Raw genomic sequence first — 18,430 nt, 5'->3', positions numbered from 1 at the left:
CAAAAGTGCTGGGATTACAAGCGTGAGCCACTGTGCCCAGTCTCTCTCTCTCTCTCTCTCTCTGTCTCTCTCTATCCCTCCTTCTGAAATGGATCTTAAAATTTAGCAAGCAGAAATACTATCTGAGGTACAGTGTTTAGAATGTGGAACAACAGACGCTGTCCCCATTTTTATTCAGCTGGTCTGGTTTCAATCCCCAAGGTCGAATCTTTAGCAGACATCCCATATGATTATGATGCATACAATCCTGGGCCACACACGATCACCCTTCCAAGTCCCTGTGATTGAAAGCTTTCCAGTGGTTACAAAAACCTTCAAGAGAGCTTGCTACTTGTGGCATCTGATGATCAACCAATAATGACTACTCGGAAAATACTTGCCATTAGAAATTAGCTGGTGAAAGGAACCATAATTTCCAGGATGTCTGAAAGACTACACCTCTCAAAATGTGAAGGTCACTAGTGTAACCACTGTATCTACAAACACAATGGTCCAGGCAAGGGAAGTTCTGAATCTCAATGGGAGAAATTCTAGTATGTTCTGCATATCAGTCATCAGGAACTGCTTACTGTTTACTAATAGATAAACTATTTTGTTATTATCAAGGTACATTGAAGACTGCTAAAACTCATGTTTCTTTTTCTCCCCCAAAGGGAACAGTAACAAGGAACTCACTCAACAACAAATACTTAAAGAAAGTCTATTATTTGCCAAGCAGGCCCTTGGGATAGATCAGTGAATAAAACATAAAAATCTCTGCCTGCACAGGGACCTAAAGCATCATTCCACTTAGTGAGCTTCTACAAGGTGTAAAGTCTACAAGGTGTATGGAGAAATAAATAATCGGTGGCTCCCAATGAGAAGCTTAAAATCTAAAGAAAAAGGAGAGTTATTTACATAATTTCTTTGAACGCAGATAAGTATGGTAAATGTTATAAGAGATGTGAGAATAACATACTAAAAAAGCGTGGGGATTGAAAAAGATGTACAGTCAGCCCTCTGTAACTGTGGGTTCCACATCTGTCAATTTAACTAATCTCGCATCAAAAGTATTCCAGAAAAAAATCCACAAAGTTCCAAAAAGCAAAACTTGAATTTGCCTCGTGCTCAGTACTATGTTGAATCCACTCACATGAAGTGATGTGTAGGCACTGCATTAGGTATTATAAGTAATCTAGAGATGATTTAAATTACATGGGAGGATAGGCATAGGTTATATGTAAATACTGTGCTGTTTTATACAAGAGACTTGAGCATCCTGTGATTTTGGTATCCAATAGAGGTCCTGGAGCTAATGCCCATTGGATACTGAGGGATGACTATATTTTCCTGAGGAATTCAGGCCTCCTAATCTTTTTAGGACAGCTACAGCCAAGCTAGGGAGAGGAAATTTCAGGAAGTGTGGTTTCTACAGAAACCTAGAGGCAGGACAATGGAGTCACATCCAAAGAACCATAAACAGGCTGATGTGGCTACAGTGACATGACAGAGAGGGGAAAGGGAGATGGAAGTAAAAGTTACCTGGAGGTAAAATTGTAGGTCTTGTTACAGAACAGTAAAATCCAAAAGAGACTGAAAGCAGGGGAACAAGTTAGAGGCTATTGGAGCCTCTTAAGGGGGAGATGATGGGAAAGACCTGGATCGAGGAGATCATAGTGAGAACAGGTGGCAAGTAATTAACGTGATGCAGTTTAGGAAAATTCGACAGGACTTACGAGCTGCATGTAAAGAGCGAAGGTATCTTTGTAAACATTCAAAAGGATTCCAGTCTGAATCCTTGCTTCTCCTAGGAAGACTGTGATGCAATCAATGCATATAGGAAAAATAGGAAGAATGGCATGTTTTGGAGAAAGGTGATGGGTTCCAATGTCCCAATCATACATTAGAGGTGTCTGATGGATATTCTTTGCAGGAATGTCTAACAGAGGGCCAGAAATGGATATGTAGCACTTGGGAGGAGGTTTCATGCTTGAGATCTGTTTCTACGAATACTTGGTGCCATAAATGCCATAAATGCAGCTGCAAATAACAAGAGTGAATAAAGAGGCCAGGTCATCTCCAGGCAGTGACTTAGCAGGAGTCTACATAGAAACTTAGACATGGACTCAGAAGATCCAGGCTTAGAGTTTTGCAGCTTTGGGTGTGGCATTCAACCTTTTCAGATTCCAGGATCCTCAAATATAAAATAAGAGGCCCCCATTAAATAATCTTAAAAATCCCTTCAAAGTCTGCGAGGCATGGTGGCTCATGCCTGTAATCCCAGCAGTTTGGGAGGCCAAAGAGGGTGGATCGCCTGAGGTCAAGAGATTGAGACCAACCTGGCCAACATGGTGAAACCCCGTCTCTACTAAAAATACAAAAAATTAGCTAGGCGTGGTGGTGTGTGCCTGTAGTCCCAGCTACTCAGGAGGCTGAGGCAGGAGAATTGCTTAAACCCAGGAGGTAGAGGTTGCAATGAGCTGAGATCGCACCACTGCACTCCAGTCAGGCAACAGAGAGAGACTTCATCTCTAAAAAAAAAAAAAAAGAAAAGAGAGAGAGAGAGAAAACAGAATTTTGGGATCAGGAGAAGACAAAATACGAAAATACGGAATGGTAACTTGAAAAGTTTCAAGGGTAAGAAAAAGTATGCTTTAAGGAAAGTCAAGTCAAACGTGCCATAGTTAGAGGAAAATATCTTACAGAGAAACAGGATGGAGAGTGCCAGTGTGGGAGGAAGAAGATCTGAGCGTGCAGTAGAAAAGTGTTGTGGGGCACAGATTTCTGTTTTTGATGAAGCTGGAGAGGGGCCACAGGCTGTCTCACTTGCCACAGCCCTCAAACCCAGATACCAGTTTCTTTATTCAGCCTGGTTCGATGTTGTAGCTTCACCCTTGAGAATCGGTATTTCATCCGTAGATTAACACGGGCTAGGCCTGTCCCTAAGACTGTGGAAATGTTTCAATTCCTCCCAGAATCAACTTTCTGATTTTCTTTTCAAGCCTAGACCCTTGGGTTGTTCTCTTTTTCCCTGGTTCCTGCTTCTGATGAGAAAGATATGCATGCATTTTATATAAAAGGCAACATGGTACAACCTGGATTCACTGAGCTTCTGTGACATCATTAGCTGTTTAAACTGAGGAAAGTCCTCAGTATGTTTCAGTTTCCTTTTATGTATATATAAAAAAATAATAACAATTTCTATTTAAAGAGGGTTGTTGACTGCATGGTATTGGCATAAAAACACACACACAGACCAATGGAATGGAATAAAGAGCCCAAAAATAAATCCTTGTATTTATGATCAACTGATCCTCAACAAATATACCAAAAACACACAATGAAGAAAGGATACTCTTCAACAAATGCAGTTGGGAGGACTAGATATCCCCATGCAGAAGAATGAAATTGGATCTTATCTCACACCAAATACAAAAATCGTATCAAATTGGATTAAAGACTTAAATTTAAAACCCAAAACTCTGAAACCACCAGAGGAAAACACTGGGAAAATGTTTAGAACATTAGTCTCAGCAAAGACCTCTTGGGTAAGATCTCAAAAGCACAGGCAACCAAAGCAAAACTAGACAAATGGGATTATATCAAGAGAAAACATTTCTGCATGGCAAAGGAAAAAATAAAGTGAAGAGGCAACCTAAAATATGGGAGAAAATATTTGCAAACTATCCATCTGACAAGAGATTAATAACCAGAGCATATAAGGAAGTCAAAAGACTCTAGAAAAAAAGAAAATAATCTGATTAAAAAATAGGCAAAAGATGTGAACAGAGATTTCTCAAAATAAAACATACGAATGGCCAAGAGGTATATACAAATAAAACTAGTGGCCAGGCACACTGGCTCACACCTGTAATCCCAACATTTTTGAAGGCCAAGGTGGGCAGATCACTTAAGGCCAGGAGTTTGAGACCAGCCTGGCCAACATGACGAAACCCCGTCTCTCATAATACAAAAATTAGCCGGGCATGGTGGCAGGCACCTGTAATCCCAGCTACTTGGGAGGCTGAAGTAGAAGAATCACTTGAACCAGGAGACGGAGGTTGCAGTGAGCCAAGATCATGCCGTTGCTTTCCAGCCTGGTGACAGAGCGAGACTCCATCTCAAAAAAGTAAAATAAAATAAAATACAAATAAATAAATAAAACTCCATAGGATCCAGCAATCCCACTACTGGGTATACATTCAAAGGAACTGAAATCAATATGTCAAGGAGATATCGGCACTCCCATATTCACTCCAGCACTATTCATAATAGCCAAAATATGGAACCAAACTAAGTGTTGATCAACAGAAGAATGGAGAAAGAAAATGTGGTATATACACACAATAGACATCATTCACCCTTATAAAAGAAGAAAATTCTCCTTCTGCAATGAAATGGTTGGACTTGGAGGACATTGTGTTAAGTGAAATGAGTCAGGCACAGAAAGACAAATGCGGCATGTTCTCACTGACATGCAGAATCCCAAAAACTTACAGATGAAGAGTAGAATGGGGGTTCCCAACAGGGACAGGGAAGGGGTGATGGTTGGGGAGATGTTGATCAAAAGGTACAAAGTTTCAGTTAGGATGAATAAGTTTGAGAGATTTATTGTACAACACAATGACAACTATGGTTAATGGTAACGAACACTTGATAACTGTTAAGAGAATAGATCTTATAATGTTCTCACAGCAAAAAATAAAAATAAAAAATATAAAAAATCAGAGGTTATGGATATATTAATTAGTCTGATGTAATCATTTCACAAAGTACCACGATATCAAAGCATTACACTGTACGCCATAAATATATATAAGGTTTAATTGTCAACTATACATGAAAAAAGAGGGCTGTTGATTCAATGAGATATTGTCTGAAAATCTGAAGCCTTATAATTCATTATTTAATATAATTCATTAAAATTATCAACAGCCATCATCGTCATCATGATCGTTACCCGTTCTTTCTTCAGGATATCTTGCATTAGCTAAAAGTGACTTTCTTTGCCCATGGTGGTTCCTGAGGTTTTCAGACCTTCAAAGAGACCTCGGTTCCAACATATTACTTTGTCTCTTTTAATCTGCTTTCAAAGTATTCACTTCCTTTTTTGTTACCTTAATATATGGGCTTTTTTTGTGGGTATAATTTTAGACTATACATTTCCAAGTTATATCCTGCTTACTTTCCAAAGAGAATCCGAGAATGCTTATATTAAAACTGGAAGTTTAAAAAAATCCTAGAACAAAAGGGAAGTCATACAGAAAAACCAAGCAACACTGGCCACTGAGATTGAACGTTATTTTTAGGTCTAAGTTTCCCAGCAGCCAATGCAAAAATGAAATAAAGACGGCTTAATTTTATTGTCAGATAATTGCTCTTATTATTCCAAAGGAGGTTCCATTTTCACTTGTATTAAACTGCAGAAAACACACAGTACCACATGGGAGACATATTAACTGTACCGAGGAACAACATTTTCAGGGGTTTGATAGAAGACGTAGAAATATTCTTTATATTGGCCGAGTATGGTGGCTCATGTCTATAATATTAGCACTTTTTGGGAGGCTGAGGGGGTCAGATCACTTGAGATCAAGAGTTTGAGACCAGCCTGATCAACATGGCAAAACTCCATTTCTACCAAGAATACAAAACTTAGCCAGGTATGGAAGTGCATGCCTATAATCCCAGCTACCTGGGAGGTTGAAGCAGGAGAATTGCTTGAACCTGGGGAGGCGGAGGTTGCAGTGGGACAAGATGGTGCCATTGCGCTCCAGCCTGGGCAAAAGAGCAAAACTCGGTCTCAAAAAAAAAAAGCTCTTTATGTAATTTCACTAACCCAGACTGCAAAAGTCTCCTATTGATTCAAAGCTGTAGCTTTTATTGTCTTACCTTCTACTTTTAAGTTTCTCTCCATAAGATATAGTCTCCTTTGCTGACATCTCTAGGTTCCTCAAACGTACTCCTGTCCTCCCTCTACCCAAGAAAATGACCTTCCTGAGTTTCACAACAGAATTATCTTTTAAATGACAAATATGGTATCAGTAACAAACATTCATCATTATGAAGACTCATCTCTCCAAAATTCCAAAGGGAATATTGATGTTTACTTCTCAAAAAATTTTCTGGTCAACAAACGCCTTATTGTTTGCCCCCAATTACTGGCATTCTAACACACAGCCCCCATGACATTTTCCTTTGGTTTTTCACACGGCTTCTTCCTAAATTGTAGCTTTATTAAATACACTAAAATTTTTGGCATATCTTTTACAACATTTTCTATATATATAGAAATATATATTTTTATATGTTTGTATATAAATATATATATATATATATATTTAAAACAGAGTCTCGCTCTGTTGCCCAGATTGGAGTGCAGTGGCATGATCTCAGCTCACTGCAACCTCCGTCTCCCGGGTTCAAGCGATTCTCTTGCCTCAGCCTCGGAGTAGCTGGGACTACACACACATGCCAGCTCGCCTGGCTACTTTTTTTGTATTTTTAGGAGAGACGGGGTTTCACCATGTTAGCCAGGATGGTCTTGATCTCCTGACCTAGTGATCTGCCCATCTCAGCCCCCCAAAGTGCTGGGATTACAGGCATGAGCCACCACACTCGGCCACAACATTTTCTATATTTTTATTTCAAATTTATATTCATTCATGGAATAAAAAGTAATATACCTATACATATGTGTTAGATGATAGATAGATATGTATACGTTCAGAATTTGAAATGAGTCATCTATTCTTTATGGTGCTAAAGAATTTGAAAACTGGCCGGGCGCTGTGGCTCAAGCCTGTAATCCCAGCACTTTGGGAGGCCGAGACGGGCGGATCACGAGGTCAGGAGATCGAGACCATCCTGGCTAACAGGGTGAAACCCCGTCTCTACTAAAAAGTACAAAAAAAACTAGCCGGGCGAGGTGGCGGGCGCCTGTAGTCCCAGCTACTCCGGAGGCTGAGGCAGGAGAATGGCGTAAACCCGGGAGGCGGAGCTTGCAGTGAGCTGAGATCCGGCCACTGCACTCCAGCCCGGGCGACAGAGTGAGACTCCGTCGCAAAAAAAAAAAAAAAAGAATTTGAAAACTTACATTTCAGTATAAAACTCAGCAATCTGAGAGTGCATGTCATCAAACATGACAATTTTAACTTGGCATCAAAGATCAATGATTACTACTACCTCACCAGCAGTTCATCACTCAACATTAGCCTAAAGACATAAGTATAGCTTGGAACTTCCGGGGTAGTATTTGTGTCTTACTGTTACAAATCCAAAGTCTAGCACAATCTGAGGAGCAGAGAGAGAAACTGCTGAATAAAGACATACTTAAGTGATCAGAAATTCAAAGGAAACATATTTCTACATTGCTAGGCCATTTTAAGCAGATTGATTTTTATGCAGTTAAATCAGTCAATCTTTTGGAATAAGTTGCAGATTTTAAGAAGAGGGAGATAGATTTACATTTAAAGTCAAGTTGCCAGGGTCTATTATTATCCCAGTTTTGTATAGAGTAAATGTTAGAATATGTATAGAAAAATATCAGAGGCAACCTGTCGTGGCATCAAACTGTTAACCATAGTTGTCTTTGGGGGCATTGAGTTATGGTGGACTTTTACTTTTGATATATATTTCCATAATGTTTGAATTTTTGTATCACATATATTACTTTTATAAGGAGAAAAAAACATTATATTTACTTTTTTCGAGACAGGATCTCGCTCTGTTGCCCAGGCTGGAGTGTGGTGGCACCATCACAGCTCACTGCTGCTTTGAACCCATGGGCTCAAGCGATCCTCCTTGCCTCAGCCTCCCAAGTAGCTGAGACTACAGGCAGGTGCACCACCAAACTCAGCTGATTTTTAATAAGTTTTGTAGAGATGTGTTCTTGCTAAGTTGCCCAGGTTGGTCTTGAACTTCTGGCCTCAAACAATCCTCCCATCTCAGCCTTCCAAAGTTAGTCACTATGCCTATTTACATATTTTATATATGAACATGAATATTAAGCATTTTATGAAGAAGACTCTGCACTAGATACTTGAAGGCTGTCAAAGACCAACAAAAGAGCATCTTTCAAGGAGTTCACAGTTTGCTATTTGAAACAATGTATGACGCACACACACCTGAAAACCAAGAGTGAATGAAATCAGGGATAAAAGTGAGATTCTGATAGAGTAATAGAAGATGAATTCATTTCAAGTGGTCCTGGGAAAATTGCTAAAATTTGGACCCCTGATGATGTGGCAGAAAGGGCATCCCACACAACAAGAGAACATGGCAGAGGATGAGGATACCTGCAACAGCAAGTACCAGGGTAAAGTGAAGGGCGACCTTGAGACTTGAGACTGAACTCAAAATGCAAACCCAAGCCGTGAAATAGGGTGAAGCTGATGAGAGACGTTTAGTCTTTATTCAACAGGTAACGGAAGGGGATGTCAAAGAAGGTGTTTGAGGGTGGGAGAAAGATGATCACATTTGGTCTTCAATAAAAGTAATCTGTATAAAATGGACCAAAGGCAGTAATATGGTCAATGAGATAATCTGGGAAGCTCAGAGACTAAGAAAAGATATAAAGCTATAACTTAAAGCCTTTCTTCTCAGTGTGGTCCAAGCACAGATAAGCAGTATCTGCATCGCCTGAAGGCTGGTTAGGAATGCAGATTTTCAGGCCCAACCCAGACCTCATGGATCAGAGTCTGCATTTTATCAAGATCCCAATGTGATCTGAATGCACATTAAAGTTGCAGAAATGATGAATTAAGATATTGACAGCAGGAGGAGAAAGTAGCCAAGAAGGTTGAGATCTTACTTGGTTGAATCATTAGAATTTGGTACCTAGCTACATGTGGGAGGTGAGGGAAGAGAATAAATCAAGATTACTTGATTTATTCATAGCGTTTGAGCTGTAGGATGGTCATGCTATTCATAGAAATAGGAACCCCAGGAGGGGAACAGGATGAGGAAGAAGGAGGTGAAGGCTGTGCTATCCAGCAAGCACATGGAAATCTCCTTACTGAAGCCAAGTGAGGCTTGGAGATGAGCAAATGAGTGTGACCCACATGGAAAGGGTATTGGAAACCATGAAGACAGAGGCAGGTATGAGAGGAGAGGCAGGGGAAGAGTATGGGAGTCAACTAGGGAGAAACTGCTGGAGAGCTCTACACTCTGCAGAAGATGGGGGTGGGGAACAGGAAGGAGAGAAAAGAACCAGAGGAGAGAAGAGAGCTAGGGAGGTATAATTCTCCGAAAATTAAGGGATTTTAAAGCTGTTGCTAAGAGATCAACCAGGACGGACAAGGAAGGGCTACCCGTTTTATGACTAAGAGGTTACAGGTGACTTTTGGAAAAGTCATTGCTATAAACCTCATGAAGGTGGATGAGAGGAGTCAAAAGATTTCAAGTCAGAAGATAGTGAGATTAGGGTAGTGTGATTGCTGTTCAGTGAGTGTAACTGAAAAGGTCAAGAAAGATCATGAAAATTTAGAAGCGGCACATAGGACCAGGTTGAAATAACTTTAAACTTTTCAACTTTAAAGATTTTCTTATGGAAGAAAGATCAGAAGTGTTCTCGTTATAATTCTCAGAATTATTAAGAAGGCAAACAAGCACAATGAGAATTAGATTTTTGGCTCAATATAAAGAGGACCTGCGTCTCACTGCTCTGTGAAAATGGAATGACCTCTGGTGAGTGTTAATGTCTCAAACACACAGACTGCACAGTGTAACACAAGAGAGAGGTCCAAAGCCAAAAGTTGCTCATTAATGACACCTGCAATGGTCTGAATGGTGGTCCTTCCAAAAGATATGCCCACCTCCTAATCCCCAGGTTCTGTGATTACCTTGTGTGACAAAAGATGTGATGAAGTTAAGGCTCTTGAAAGGAGGAGCTTATCCTAGATTTTCTGGGTGGGCCTTCACTGCAATCACACATATCCTTATAAGACAGGCATATACAGGAGAAGACAATGAAAGAGGTGGAGGAGCCGGCGTGACCACAGAAGCAGAGATTGGAATGATGTGCTCACAAGTCAACGAACGCAGATAGCCACCAGGAGCTGAAGGAAGAAAGGAAGGATTCTCCCCTAGGATCTTTAGAGGAACTGCAGTCTTGCCAACACCTTGATTTCAGACTTCTGGCTTCCAGAATTGTGAAAGAATAAACTTCTGTTTTAAAACCTAAGAAATTCATGCAACATCTAACATCCCCTTCCAACCCCGATTTGTTTAGCTATACTCACATTGATCATATGCTCCTGAAAAGCAGAGCCCTTGACTTACTGTGTATCCAAAACAGAACGTCCATGGTACCTGGCACATTAGATGATACTGACATGAAAGGTGTGATAACAGATGTATATACAACTCCTATGTAAATGAACATAGGTGGATTAGATACAAAGAGATAGATAATTGATAGGTAGATAGATGGAGTGATTGAGTCATTTACTCATTCTACTCAAGCATGTATTTATTATATATTTACTTATATACTCTCATGAAGGTAACTTCTTTGGAGAGAATCAAAATACATACTACCTGGGTTATCCTTGAGCATCAAATTTTATATTAAAAATGGTAAGTGCCACTAGTATTCAGAGTAGAGGGAAGTGACTTGTAGCTGTTTAGTCAGAACGATTTTCAGTTTCTAAATTCAAATGAATGGGGGGATTTAAAATAATTAATCACAGGGTAAACAGAATGATAGCTGCGCTCAAGGAAATCTGGAAGAATTTGGCTGGTCCTTGCGTGATGGGAAGGATCTGGGGTGAGGAGAGAAGAAGGGAGGACTCCATATAAAGAAACATCATGGCCATTCCAGATTCCCATCATCTCTCACTTCACACAAGCTACTGCATGTGGCATGTGTTATTGGGCATGTGAGAAAGCACAGGAAACATGGCAGGAGGATCATCATGTCTATTTCAAGCATGAGAATTTCTTTTCAATGTAAATCGTTTGAGAGACCTCCCACAACAGAAGTTGTGCTTTTAGACTATTTTGCACCAAGAAAATTGAAAAATCACAAAAAAAGACTGTGTTCAATAACATTTTTAAATGACTATGCATATATATTTAAATGTAATCATCAAATATATTGTCAATATGAAGCCAAAAACCCAGTAATATTTAATATTTATATGGATTCTTCTTTCTTTGCTATGTTGAAGAGATGGGGTCTTGCTATGTTGTCCAGGCTGCAGTACAGTGGCTATCCACAGGTTCAATCATAGTGCATTATAACCTTGAACTCCTGGCCTCGAGTGATCTTCCTGCCTCAGCCTCCTGAGTACCTGGGACTACAGGTGTATGCCACCATGCTCAGCCAAAATTTATGTGGATTCTGAGTCTATAAAATACCACTGGATTAGGGTTCAATGAAAGTGAGAGCTAGTTCAATGGAATGCCAAATGGCTGTGGGCAAGAATTGGCCTGTATGTATTAATAGTTAACAGTAACCGGGTTTCTCTCCAGTCTGGATCCCATGGGCAATTCTAGTGGGAGAAATACACTCCAAAGTGACAAGTCTTACAAAGTGTAGACAAAGGCTATCAGCACCTCCTTTTTCCTACAGTTTAGTGACAGAATATTTTTATATGTATCTACGTCTACAGCCATAGCTACCTGTGATAAATTAGAAGCCTTCAGTAAAAATCAAACACCGCATGTTCTCACTCACAGGTGGGAATTGAACATTGAAAACACTTGGACACAGGAAGGGGAACATCACATACTGGGGCCTGTTGTGGGGTAGGGGAGGGGGAAGGGATAGCATTAGGAGATATACCTAATGTAAACGACGAGTTAATGGGTGCAGCACACCAACATGGCACATCTATACATATGTAACAAACCTGCACATTGGGCACATGTACCCTAGAACTTAAAGGATAATAATAAATATATGTAAGAACATCAAAACACTTCTCAGCCATAAATGCAGTGAGGTACACACTTGGTAGCCCCTCTCTCTGGGGACTCTCTCCAAATCAGGCTGAAAGTATTTTACCTTGGTTTAGACTCACCTGAATTCTATCTGAACAGCAGTACTTGGCGGATATCCTGCCTGAACCAGGATGTCTATATTAGCACCACTTCCTGTGCTAGAGGTGACAGAAGGTAGATGATGTCTTGGCTCAGCTGACATGCCAAATTTCAAGGGAACAGTGGGGACAGGAAGCAGGCTAGGGCTGGGCTAGAACAAATGACCTAATGAAGGATTAATTCTGCAGTGGATAGTCAGCCACTCAAATTACATTGCTTGGGAGAGGTGTGGAGAACTGAGATTTGATCTTGCCAACAATGACAGACAAGGAGAATTTATTTGTCAAGTGGAACTGGGCAGTACAAGTCTCAGACGGAAATGATGTGCCATCGGAGAGGAGCTGTGCCTTAGGTCCAAGGGTTTGTCACATTGAGATTGAATCAGAGACAGGATAGAAAGAAAGGGGTCTTGCTCCTGGAGAGAAGTTCTTGGCAAGGCGAGGCTAACTGTCAAGGTCATAGTTAAAATCTTCCCAGGTCAGACATTAAATCCAGTACTAAAAGTGAAAATTGAAAGCTCCATAAAATCCTAGTCCTATGAAATGGTAAATATGACAGGAGTTAGAGAAACTGAGGTGAGGGGGGCATGGGAATTGCTAGAGCTCACTAGGGTTAGGGCAGACTCTGCACTGGTTGTAGAATCAGAAGGGCCAGTCTCCCAAGTCCCATGCAGAGCAGGCTTGGAAAGGGAAGGTCTCAAAGCCCACAGTGCATCTGCCAGCTACTGTTTGTCAAATTGTTTTTTGTTTTTCATTTTTGACCACCATCGTTTTTCTCAAAGTGTTCATATTCCGGTTGGTTTCAGGATGAACTGGCACAATTGGTGAGAAGCTGGCAGGGGCTCAGAATATTCCTTCTGTTGACTTCCTGTCATCACTACTGAACCCTGGGTCTGTGTCAATGTGACAAGCTGCAGCTGCAGCCTCAGCAGAGGAAGCTAAGAAGGTACATGTCGGCCAGAGTCCTTGGCCTTCAGGAGGGGATGAGCGGGAAGTTCCAACAGGTGGGAGAATGCAGATCGCCAGCCTAAACAGGAGAGCCTGCCAGAGGCTAGGAGAATCTGCAAGCTGCCAAAACTTCTGGATAGAAAACAATACATAAGCTAAAAACTGAGCCAGAGGGCCACTACATACTGGCACTCAGTGCTGTCCATCATGGGGTACTGAGGGGACTCTGGGTTCCAGTCAAGCACTGCATTTCAGAGTTTGTTCAGAAAGCACATCCACACGCATTGGATCCTCAAAATCAATCCATGGTATGGACAGGGCAACTACTATGGTCCCCAAGTGTACAGTGGGGAATGAAATGCTTGAGGCCACACAGTTATCATATGAGCCACACTATGACTTAATGTTTTCAATTGCTTCACCAAACCAAAATTACTATTATGATGATGATTACTTAGAGACAGAGTCTCAGTCTGTCATACAGGCTGGAGGGCAGTGGCATGATCCTAACTCACTGCATCCTCGAACTTCTGCATTCAAGCTATCTTCCCACTGCATCCTCCTTAGTAGCTGGGAATACAGGTGCACGCCACCATGCCTGGCTAAGTTTTTACTTCTTTTGTAGAGATAGGGTCTGGCTATGTTGCCCAGGCTGTTCTTAAATTCCTTGCCTCATGTAATCCTCCTGCCTTGGCCTCCCAAAGTACTGCCATTACTGGCACGAGCCACTGTGCCCAGACCAAAATTATTTTTATTTCTTGAGTTGAAGACAACACTAATGGAGATCTGTACTCTCTGGGGCATGCAACTGCTAAGGGAAGGTAGCAGGCTAACAGAGCTCTCCAGGTGCTAGGTTCACTAATGAAAAGGGAAGCCTTTCATGAGGCAGAGAATTGCTTGAACCCGGGAGGCGGAGGTTGCAGTGAGCCAAAATCACGCCACTGCACTCTAGCCTGGGCAACAGAGTGAGACTCCGTCTCAAAAGAAAAAAAAAGAAAAAGAAAAAGAAGTGGGGGAGGTCTTTCACACCTGCACATCCTCTCTGTAGAGAGCGGGCAGAGGCAGCAATGTAGTGATGAGTGATTTGAAGAAAGAGTCTGCTTAGTATTTGATCTGAACAAAGATATCTTCCCTAATGGAGAAGATAGGGCCTTTCAGATCCCAGAAACAAACTTCCAATTTGACTGATTTTGCCTCCTGTCATATACATCAGATTATCTCTTCATAAAATCAAAACTTTCCATTGATGTTAAAATTTTATTCCAAAGTTCTGAAAGGCTAGTAATTTTTCAGAACAGGGCTTCGGCTGGACTTGCTGAATTTTATAGATGAAAATATATTGCATCTAGGAAAACACTATATTCAACAATTAAGCATCAAGGCACATTTTATTACGCCGATTAACTTTCAAAAGTAAACATGGTAGAGGGATTTGATTAAAATTTTATTAGGCTCACAGACACCTTTTACAATAGTCTTATGTAAGGAGGATACATTTTAAATTCACAAACATAAAAGACGACATCTCGAGTTACTCACTGATCCTCCGAGATCACAGTGAGGATAATGCTGTTAGTCATCGTATGATATAAAATCAGGTTCCATAAGTGAAGGACAGACACATGTCTCTGCATACTGATCAGAGTCTCCATCTTCATATGATTCATGGCTCATTCATCTCTTATCTAAAGTGCCACTACACCACAGCTGCTCCCAGTATAAACTTCCCGGCACTGCAAACAAGACCCAATTTCTTAATAGTCACACTGGAATCGTCCAGGCCATTTAGCAGTAAGCAACTGAGCCTGCCAATGTTAACAAACTTATTAGGCAAGAACAATGTGTTGGCTGGGAAAATGACAGAGATTTTAACTAAAAATCTGAAAAAAAGAATTACTTTATAATTTACAAATACATGGGGCAACTTTGCTTCTAACCGTATCATTTAACTTTCTGTCTATTCAATTTACAAGTGTGAATCTAAGAAATTCTATGTCTGCCAATTTCACATTTTTTCTATGCTCACTTTCAACAGGTTGCCTGCAATTATAGGCTAAAATATCATTAAAAGAACTTCATATTTTAAATACTCTAATTTAAAATAACCCATTTTCTTTGTTAAGAAAATAAATCATTTGTCTTTATAAGGAAAAAATGAGAAGGTACACTCTAAAGAACTTTTACACATTCCTAAGTAATCTTCAAAAGTAAATAATACTTTGAAGTGACATTTTACTTCCCCCTACCCCAGAATAAAAATAGGGTACTGAATATTCATCATAGATTTCTCTAAATTTTGAAGCAAAGTTTCCTAAATAAGCTTAAATGTAGGTTTAATACAGAACTACTCATTATAACACTTGTTCTTACTTTAAAACTTGACCAATTCCACACTTGCTCCTTTTCCCAAATTACACTTTTCTCTTACAATAATTTTCCACACAGAAAATTTATAAAGATTTTTCAAAGTCTACTTTTTATCTCATTTTCTTTTTCAACTATCGAGTTCATTTGAATAATGACCCAACGCTATTTAGAAAACAATATCTCGACACTGCTATTTTCATGCTACGTTCAATCTCATAATACCCCCCAACCTAGAGAAACATTCTAAATCAGACCGGCAATGTCATTATTTTTAAATTAGTATTAAAGCGAATGTTATATTTCCATATGGAAACCACTACAAAAATGCTGTGCTTTCTAGCCCAACAATAGCTAATTATGTATTAAGCTAATTGAGACAAACCATGTAAACAAAATCTAAAAATAGACTACTCGGCAGCGAAGGTATGATGTAAACCACATTTCTGTGGCATGTTGGAATGCACACTGAAGAAGCAGGCATGTTCCTTGCACATGTAAACTTCGGAATATCAGCTCTTATAACAAGAGGGTGCACCCAACACCTCATTTATCCCACAATATTTGGAACAGAAATACCTTAGTCTTTTGTTAACCTGGTACCACTACAATACTGCCTGTATGCAGGTATCTGCTCTAGGCCTACCTTTCCCCTTTCTGAACTACAGGTTCTTATACATAGTCTCTCTTAAGTAAATACACGGGCATTGTTTTAAACACAGGAAATAATGATGAATGGTTCATGCAATATAACGATCTCACAATATGAAATTATCTGGACTATATAATCACTGCACCCAGTTAAAAATTATTTTTCAAATAGTAACCTACAAAGGTCAAAATGGGGGGAGGGGACAGGTTATCTGTCTTGGAACTCAGAGAGCAAGAGAGAGAGGAAAAGTCTGTGCAAAGCATATTGTGAAATAACCAGTGTTCTTAACCACACATCGCTTTGATAAATACATTTCTGTCCTAAAGAGGGCCGTCCTTTCACATTGCAAACATGGACACGGTCAGGGATCGAGGGGACATATCCTTGCAGCCTTTGGACAGGTTCCAGTAACACTTGCAGACAAATGAAGGTTTGCATTCTTGAAATCTGTCCATATGGATACAGTTCCCGAATCTCTGCTGCCTCTACCACTTCCAAATGCGTGCAAGGAGAGTCGGACACACGCACAAGCATGCAGAACAGGATCTCAATTTCAACACGCACACTGCGAAGTAGACAAGTGAATTCTGCTGCTGGAGTCAACTGTCCACCCGCCCCCGCCGTTTAAAAACACGCAGAAATTAACCGCGCTGTTAGGAGGCAATTCTGAGAAAGTGTTCCAAAGAGGAGAAACGGTGCAGTCCAGCGGCCGCTGCCTTGCCAGTGTGGACTCTCCCCGGGTCAGTAAAGATGCGCACTAGGCTAGGTGCCTTCTCCCAAGTGTTACTCGAAGTGCCAAATTTGCCTTTTCGCCCCCTGAAATGCAATCCGAACTTGCGGCCCCACTGCGAGGTTGGCGAGTGCCAGCTTTAGCCTTCTTAGAAAGAAATGACAGGAAACCAAATGGGGAGATGGGAGACAGACGCTCAACACACGAGTGTGCTCACAAACACCCCGAGCCCAGTAGCTCCTCACGCTCCGGCACTTTGGAACCTCAGATCCGGCACTGGGGAAGAGAGAACCGAAGCGAGGGAGAGTGGGGTGGGGCGTCCCCGGCTCTCTCCTGGCCACCTCTCGCATGATTCCCGTCCCTTTCGGGGCACTTGGGTGCCACCGGGCATTCCCCACCCTCAGTCCCAGAACTCCAACTCCGCACCAGATCGCGCTGTCAGAATTCAAGTGCCCCCATCTTCCCCAAATCAACAGCCTCTCTCGTCCCTCCCCAGTTCCATCTTTGAACTCCAAACACAAGACCTATCCTACCCGCGCCGAAAACTTTTTCCTCTTTTCACAACGAGATAAGGCAAGAAACCAGGTCAGCCGCTACCGCCACCCGCTCTGCCCAGCGCCTGGGTGGCGGGCGCCGTCCCTACCTGGCAGCTGCGCTCCAGGTGGCTGTCCCACGCCGGTCTCCGCGCCCGCCCCGTGCGCGGGTGGCGTCCGCTGCACGGTCCCTTCGTCTCCTCCGGCTCAGCGTTCAGGTAGCGACTGTCCTTAGGATCGCGCGCCCCTGCCAGGAGCTGCCCTTCGGTTCATTACCCGTCTTCCCAGAAGCGCTGCTGCCGCCCCGGCGGACTGACGAGGAGCCTGGGGATCCGCGAAGGCACCGATGGCTCCGCGGTGTGCGCTCCGGAGTCTGAGAGCGCTCCGCCCGCGGGCAGCTGTGGCCGCGCGTCACATGCCGCCTCCGGGCAGCGGCCGCGGCACCTGCCCAAGCGGCAGCGCTCCCGGCTCGGCAGTGCCGCCCCCGCGCCCTGGGCTCCCCTGCACGCTCCGGCCCTTTCTGTTCACGCCCTTTTCCCTCTGTCTCCCGCCTCACTTTTTCTCTTTTTTCCGTCTCCCTCTTTATCGTGTATTCCCTTTCTCCAAAAGCAGATAGAAGGGGCTCCGAGGGGGAGGAGGGTCTTTTCCTTCCCACGAACTCTTCCTCTGCCTGGTGGCGGCGGTCGTGGCTACTGCTGGCCGCTCCTCCTCTCCTTCCTCCTCGCGTTCCTCCTGCTCCTCCTCCTCCCCGGACTGCGAGAGCTGGTGTAATGCACAGGCTGCCTGCTTGAGACCCAAACCTGCCCGGCTTCTGAGCATGCTCAGTTGCCCTGCTGGCGCCTAGTTCCACTCCCGCGTGCCCGCTGGGCTCCGCGTTCTCCGCCTGGCAGGGGGCGAGGAGATCCCAGCGTACTCCTGGGGTGGGATGACTGAAAGCGGGACCCCAAGCAGGAGAGACGAGGGCCTCACCCACCCAGCATGGCCTCACCTGTTCCCAAATTGTGCCTCCCGCGGCGCTTCAAGGATAGATTTTGCCGGTCAGTTAGCGGTGGTGTGTTCGCTTTTGAATTGGTTTCCCTGGACTGCTTAGAAGGACTGGAAGGAATTCGATTCCTTGGGCACCACTTGTCGATGAATGAACTTCAGCTCAGTTACAATATACGAGTCCGTGGCAAGCCTT

At 42.4% G+C, this 18,430-nt stretch overlaps 1 protein-coding gene across 1 annotated transcript in view; it reads right to left on the bottom strand.

Moving 5' to 3' along the window:
* The window catches only part of CHRM3 (cholinergic receptor, muscarinic 3), a 528,952-nt gene extending 510,930 nt beyond the window's left edge, over positions 1–18,022 (bottom strand). Inside the window, exon 1 of the transcript XR_001003275.1 lies at positions 17,361–18,022. The gene's annotated coding sequence lies outside the window, so the exon portion shown is untranslated. The remainder of the gene's footprint in view (positions 1–17,360) is intronic.
* Positions 18,023–18,430: the final 408 nt, after the last annotated feature.

This window comes from Colobus angolensis, unplaced genomic scaffold (assembly GCF_000951035.1).
Source record: "Colobus angolensis palliatus isolate OR3802 unplaced genomic scaffold, Cang.pa_1.0 Scaffold40, whole genome shotgun sequence".
Taxonomy (NCBI): domain Eukaryota; kingdom Metazoa; phylum Chordata; class Mammalia; order Primates; family Cercopithecidae; genus Colobus; species Colobus angolensis.
This window is presented reverse-complemented; position numbering and strand designations above follow the sequence as displayed.